This window comes from Hipposideros armiger, unplaced genomic scaffold (assembly GCF_001890085.2).
Source record: "Hipposideros armiger isolate ML-2016 unplaced genomic scaffold, ASM189008v1 scaffold_927, whole genome shotgun sequence".
Taxonomy (NCBI): Eukaryota; Metazoa; Chordata; class Mammalia; order Chiroptera; family Hipposideridae; genus Hipposideros; species Hipposideros armiger.
In genome coordinates, this window is record NW_017732277.1 from 284,949 (window position 1) to 292,411 (window position 7,463).

A 7,463-nucleotide genomic window follows, 5' to 3' on the forward strand; every position below is an offset into this window, starting at 1 on the left:
ATTAACAAGTGCTCTTAATGGGATTATTGTATCTTGGCTTAAAGTAAGCCTTGAGAAATCCAAGAGTTTTCAAAAAAGGTTCTAAGAAAGTCCGACAAGTGATTCTTAGGCTATTCCAAAATCTAAGTGAAGCATTCAAACATATCTGAGTGTAGCTTATAGTCAGCACCTGAAGAAAGAATAGAGGAAGTTATTTTTTCTGAAATAACTATTACTTGGTCGCTAGCCAACTGACACTTAAGAATACTCAAATATTCTGTCTGGTCTCTTCCACCATTCACTTCTTGACCTAATTGACCTGACAGTGCAAGCGTAGGTTGGGTCAAAAGATTTTTCCCTGAAGGGCAACTTTGGGGGATTTTTGTTGTGGAATGTGAGTGGTTGGCAAGCTGACACAAGTTAGATAGATAGTCTCTATCTCCCTTGCTCCATGAACTTGTTTACTGACGAAAAACCATTTAAGAACTGACCTAGTTTGACTCCTTTCATCTAATTAGGATTTTTGTCTTTATATTCTGTAAACATCTAACGCATCACTCATGAAGGAAAAAGAGGTCAAGGTTGCTAGGCATTAATGATTCCTTTCCTTAAATGACACCTACTCATTAGTTCTATGAGCACTGGGAGTTAATACCCTATTTCAAGCCAGAGTCTGAAAGAAATCACCTCTGGTATCTCGGATGAAAAGCTACAAGTGAGCTCCAGACTCAGGCATAATAAATACTTATTATAATTAAATTGATTACAGGCAAACCTCATTTTATTGTGCTTCACAGATGTTGTGTCTTTTACAAATTGAGGCAAGACCCTCCCCCAGCAAAAAGATTACAACTCGCTTTATTGTAATACTCACTTTATCATGGTGGTCTGGAACGGAACCCAAAATATCTCCAGGCATACCTGTATACTTTTCACATACAAAGAAAAATACAGGAATCAATGGCAGGCAATTTGACCATTAAATGACATATCTAAATAATCAGAAATTTGATATTTTTCCCAAGTCATTAGCCAAAATAGAGATTTGTCCTCAATATTGCATAGATGCTCTTGTATAGCTATACTAAGAAGGGAGAAAAGCATAAAATGTAATTCAAAATCCATTATATTTAACTTTAAGGGAAAGTCAGAGTGAAATTAGATAACAACATATGATGTTAAGTGAAAAAGAACATTTCCAAATAATATATGGAGAAAGTCCCAATTTGGTAGAGGAAACATTTCTTGTATAACTTTTCAATATACCGTGGGTACCAAAAATATGTATACACATTTTAAGAGACGTTATCTATGTATTACTTTTCGAAGTTGAATTGAATTACATAGCAATGCGTAGTATGATGTTCGCTCAAAAGATGGCATTCATCAAATGAATACTAGCGTCATTCATTGTATTACAATGTTAATACAGTTTTTTCCTTTCTTAAAATGTGTATACATTTTTTGGCACCCTCTGTATATTGAAATATTTATCTAATATATTTATTTATATGTATTTACATATTTATAGGATACATACATTTTCAATATTTGAAACCAATGTCACATTTTTCCAGTTTGCCTAAAAACTAAATTCAGCATGTATCTTACATTAATACAGAACTATGGATCCCAATCCTTAAGTCAGGTAAAATTTCAGTATATGAGGAAATCTGATTTCTTCACTGCATAGCTTAAAAAGGAGCACTGAATGAAAAAGTGAATAGGAGCATCATCCTTGATCTATATATCATCAATGAGCAAATGTCATAATTTGCAATATTCAGACTGATGTGATCAAATGCAAAGTCTGACTTGCAACCATGATAGAACGTATATTCTTGCATGGGTCCCATGAATTCTGTCCAGCGGTTGAGGATGAATGGCTACCCGGGAGTCAAAAGCCACTGACATGCTTCTTTCCATCAGTGTGCCCACTGGCAGGAGAGGGAGCGTGGGAGTCCGGAGCCAACACAACTGGTACCTCCCAGGTGTGTGGGTAACCACCATAGCAGCCCACACCCTTCCAATGCCTGCAGCATAGACACACATCTACTCTGTCTCCTTGGGTGGTTTTATGATGTGCAGGAAATGAAAAGTAATTTCATGTTAATATTTATTCAACAAATATAGAGTGAGTGTGCACACTGTGCTAGGTGCTGAGAATACAATGGTAGACAAGACCCAGGAAGAATTCAAGGGTGTCCCCAGGCACCCTCCCCACATTTTCGTTCCCATCCATCAGCTGTGTATATATCATATGACCTTACCTTGGTGAATAAAATAGATTCAGTCCCTTTCCTAGGAGAGCTTAGAAGAGTAGAGGAGACATTGAATAAGCAACCTAACAAATTGGATCAAGGCTTTGAAGGAAATAAACAAGGTGTACTGAGTGGGAATGCAGAGTGATGTTATCAGAGAAGACATGAATGAGGAAGTGACTCATGCTGAGCCCTAAAGACGCACAAGCAGCAGTGGGAAGGGCTGTGCAAGTTGAGGGAACAGCAGTTCCCCAAGAACCTGGCATGTAGCCGCACTCAACAAAATTCTAACTAAAAATGCAAACTATTACAAAATCGTCATAATTGATGGAAAAACTGAAATTGTAATTCTCTAGCCATAACTAGATCTGATGTATTTTCTTAAAGATAATAAATGTATGTTGAATAGTGCTGCTTTCTCTACCACACTCTAAACATAGCTTTAACTCGTGTAATTACAGATGGCAGAATGCAACAGGCATTGACATTCAGGAAAGAAGGGGGGAATTTGATCCCTTGGCTGGTTTCCTGATGAGTGTGAGTCATAAACTGCACTTCACCTTTAAAGGCAGGAGAAGGAAAATCCCAGGCTGCTATGGTTACATTAGATAAAAGGTATATATTTGTGGGTGTTTGTGCATATGAGTGTTTATTTAACAAAACAACAACAACAAGGAAATTCAAAACAGTTGAATTAGGGCAGCGGAATTTTGAATTCCATGTTGCAATAAGTGAAGATTTTTTAAATGAGGTAATTTTAAGCAACCTTTAGAATTATTTTATATGACACCCAAATGAAATCTTTGCCTTAGGCTACAATGGTTAGGGCAAGACAAAAACCCAGTTATCTTAGCAACTCTTTCCTTCAGAGAGAGGCCTCCCAGATCCACAGGCACATCCCAAACTCTATGCCACTCCTATAACTCAGGACAATACTGCTGACGTGTTGCTCTTCTCATCTTCTCGTTGCCATGTGTCTGAGTAGCCAAGGCCCATGAGCCACTTTCTTGACCTTTTCAGTGTAAGAGTTAAGGCCACTATGGTGCTCACATAACCAACTTCTCATCCTCTCATCTTCTCCTGTCATCACCACCCACGTAGGCATAAATAGTCCAAGCTAGTGCAGACTCCTGGCCACAGCTGTAGCCAGGCTCAGCCTAAATTCAAACCCTGATTGGATTAAAGTGATAAATCCTCAGCCTATCTGCTAAACAGAGGACAGAGGGAACCCTCGGGGGTGGAAGGTATTATTTGGAGCATTTGTGTTTCCTTTATACAGGATGTCCAGCATGCAACAAAAAAATATCAGATATGTGAAGAGGCAGCAAAAAATGATAAATCATCAAAAGAAAACAAAACAATGGAATTTCATAAGTCATGACAATTTGGATGTATCTCAGGGATGCAAGGGTAGTTTAACAGTTTCAAGGGGGAAAAATACAATCAACTCAATAGATAAAGAAAAAAACATGTTCAGTAAAATTTAACACCCATTCGTGATAAATCATCTCAGCAAACCAGGATAGAAAGAAAGTCCCTTAACCTCATAAAAAAATATCTACTAAAAACCTATACCAAACATTATTCTTAATAGTTAAAAATCTATAAGTGTGCATTTTAAAACAAGAAAAAGATAAATATGTCTGCTGTGACCACTCTGTTCAACATTGGAGGTCCTTACACACAGAAGTAAAAGGAAAAATAAGTATGAGGATTGTGAAGCGAGAAACAAAACTGTATTAAACAAAGATGATATGCTTAGAATAGCCAAAAGACTCAATAGAAAACTTATTCAAAGGGTTTAACAAGGTGGCTTGCAGTAGATGGATTGTTTGTGCCCACCCTTCAATTCCTATGTTGAAATCCTCACCTGCAATGTGATGGTATCAGGATGTGGGCCTTTGGGAGATGAGTAGGTCATAAGGGCAGAACATTCATGATGGGATCAGTCCCCTTATAGAGACCCAAGAGAGCCCCTCACCCTTTCCACCACCTGAGGACACAGCACAAAAAGGGCCACCCATGAACCTGGAAGTAGACTCTTATCAGACACCAAATCTGCTGGCACCTTGATCTTGGACTTCCAGCATCCAGCACAGAGAGAAATAAATTTCTTTACAAACCACCCAGTCTACGGTATTTTGTTATAGCAGCCTGAATGGACTAAGACAATGGGTAGATTAAAAAATAGTTAACAAAACTAAATTTCATTTATACAACCAAAACCACAAGAAATATGAATAAAAAGATACTAATTTAAATAGTAAAATTATAAAATATTTAGGAATAAATCTAACACAAAAAATGCGAAGACCTTTGTGGAGAAAATGAGGTGTAGTCCCTGGAAAACTAGAAGTGTGCTATCTAATATAGTAGTTACTAGCTATGTGTGGTTACTTAAATTGAAATATAAATCAATTGTAATTAAATAGCATTTAGGATTTAGCATTTAGCCTAATTTCCAATGCTTAATAGCCACATGTGGCTAGGCCCCCGGACAGTGTAGATATAAAATATTTCCACATCATGGAAAATTTATTGGACAGCACTAGACTAGAATATGTCCCTTCATTTCATAAATTTTGAATTAAAATGTGATCATTTATACTACTCTGCTTATGTTATAACCCCATAAAGAGAATCATGACTTAGTAAGAAATATAGATTAGGAGTTGTAAAGTTTTGTTACCTTCCAAGAATTTGGGGGGTTGTCTTTTTGGCGGGAGGGGTTTTGCTTAGCATCGGAAGGCCCTGCTGACAGGGAGTCAACTATTTTGTGAGTCTTTTCATTATTAAAGCCCGAAGGCCAGATACTTCAATACTTGCTCTTCCAGAACCCTGGCAACAAGGATACAGGCACGAGACCCAAAACTGGCCAATCAGATACTCTCTTGAAAGCTCTGAGTCTTGGGCAAACAACAAAGAGGTGCTGGAACAGCTCAGAGTTAATTCTGGAGTGGGTAGTGGTGGCCTCTGATGGTGCCAATGATGACGATGCCGGTGGTAGTATTTAGCATCCAGCAGTGACGGCACCTTAATCAGGTGATTCGTGCTCTGGATTCCTGTTGTTCCTGCCCACCGAACAAACTCAATGTTCCGGTGTCGCCTCTAAGAGCTACCCAATATCTCCCCCAAGAAATTCATTTTCTAAGTCAGAAGGAGTTGATGTCTTTATTTGCAACTACAAACTCTGACTGGTACAAAGTTAGAATGTATCTTATAGATAATCTAGTGCAAGTTTACTGTGATTCATAATATAAATGCAGGCAAACAGAATTACACCTCTTTTAACACTTTCGTATCAGTCAGCATAGGCTAAGCCATGCTGTGGTAAAGTAAAAAAAAAAATGACCCCCAAATCTCAGTGGTTAACAAAACCAGATTTATTTCTCGCCTTAATGTCCATTATGGGCAGCTCTGTTCCATGTCATCTTCCCTCTGGACCCAAGCTGATGAACCTAAATGGTCCAATGGAGCAGTCCTCTGATAATACTGCAGGTGTCATTGGCTAAGAGAAAGGGACCAAATTCATACCCCAGCTAGCTCTTAAAGCTTCACTCAGTAGTGACATAAATCATTTCCACCCACATGTCATTGGCCAAAGCAAGTCACACACTGGGATGTACAATTCTTCTAAAGGGTGGGGCACTGCAAGTCACATGGCAAATCTTTTTTTTTTATTGGGGAACAGTGTGTTCTTCCAGGACCCATCAGCTCCAAGTCAAGTATTTGCTTTAATCTAGTTATGGAGGGCGTGGGGATCGAACCGGCAACCTTGGTGTTATGAGCATTGTGCTCTAACCAACGGAGCTAACCGGCTGCCCTGACTACAAGTCAAGTAGTTGTTTCATTCTAGTTGTGGAGGGCGCACCTCAGTGGCCCATGCGGGAATCAAACCGGCAACGCCGGCGTTACAAACACTGTGCTCCAACCTACTGAGCTAACAGGTTGCCCCCACATGGCAAATCTTATCTGAGTGCTGTGGTGACACTGGGAGTATCATCAAGTGTTTGATCAATGATACAGTCTAACACAGTTCTTATAGCTTTGTTTTATTAATTTGATAAGATTCAAATTCCATAACATGAATGAAATAAATTATTTGAACAAATTATTTTTCTGGAGATTGGGCTTGAAACATTAACAATGGTAACACTTGATCCAGTTTATTAAAGTTAGATGCAGTGCTTCCAAAGTGTGGGATGAAATATGCAGAGCAGAAACACTATGAACTCATATGGAAATTCCATTCCCCCTTGAAGTAAAAATCTACTTTACAAAATTGCATTAAGCATCTACCATGCCCAGAGTTAACCTTGGGGCTTTGAGGGATACAAACTTGATGGACAATTAATTAAAGGGAAAAAAACATGTCCACTGCAGTAGAAAGCAGTGATAACATAAAGGAGCGACAGAATAGAGGAAATTCATCAGATGAGCCAAGTGTGTAATCCCCAGCCTAGTGATATAATGGAATGCGTGAGGAAGGACTACTTGAACAAGGCATACAATTCAGAAGCACAGTAATTTTATGCCAGAGGTTATGTGTGTTTGGCAGGACTCATGCAGGGGAGGAAAAACTGACCCAACATGTTGGTAAGAATTTCCAAGGACTTTAGTCCTCACTAAACACAATGGCTGTAAGTCCTTAGTAAAGGCCATGGTTATGCTGATGACATCTAATTGAACTCATCTTTGTCAACTAAATTATGGAACTAGGGGAAAATATCCGTATTTCCTTTCTCTTAAAGAAAAAAAAATCTTATGACCTTTATCTTGTAGAGAAGCGAGGCTTTTCTGATTTCAAAATGTCAAGTTTGCATGTGGTTAACCAAAAATAATTATTGACACAAAAGTTTGAAGAAGTGTAATTGTGACTGATGTAAATATAAAATTATTTATGTAAATTCAGTTAAAGCTGCACTTTAAATGAAGGTCAGTACACTTCCTTTGGTTAGTAAAATGTAGTTTACTTCTTGAGTTTTCTTAAAAAAACAACTCATGCGTAAGAAGCCAAACACAAAAGGCCACACATTGCATGATTCCCTTTATATGAAAGGTCTGGGATAGGCAAATCCATAGGGACAGAAAGCAGATTAGTGGTTGCCAGGGGGTGGGGGGAGGGGAAGATAAGGAGTGACTGTTAATGGGGACTGGGTTTCTTTTTGGGGTGATGAAATGTTCTGAAATTAGATAACGGTGATGGTTGCACAAGTTTGTGAA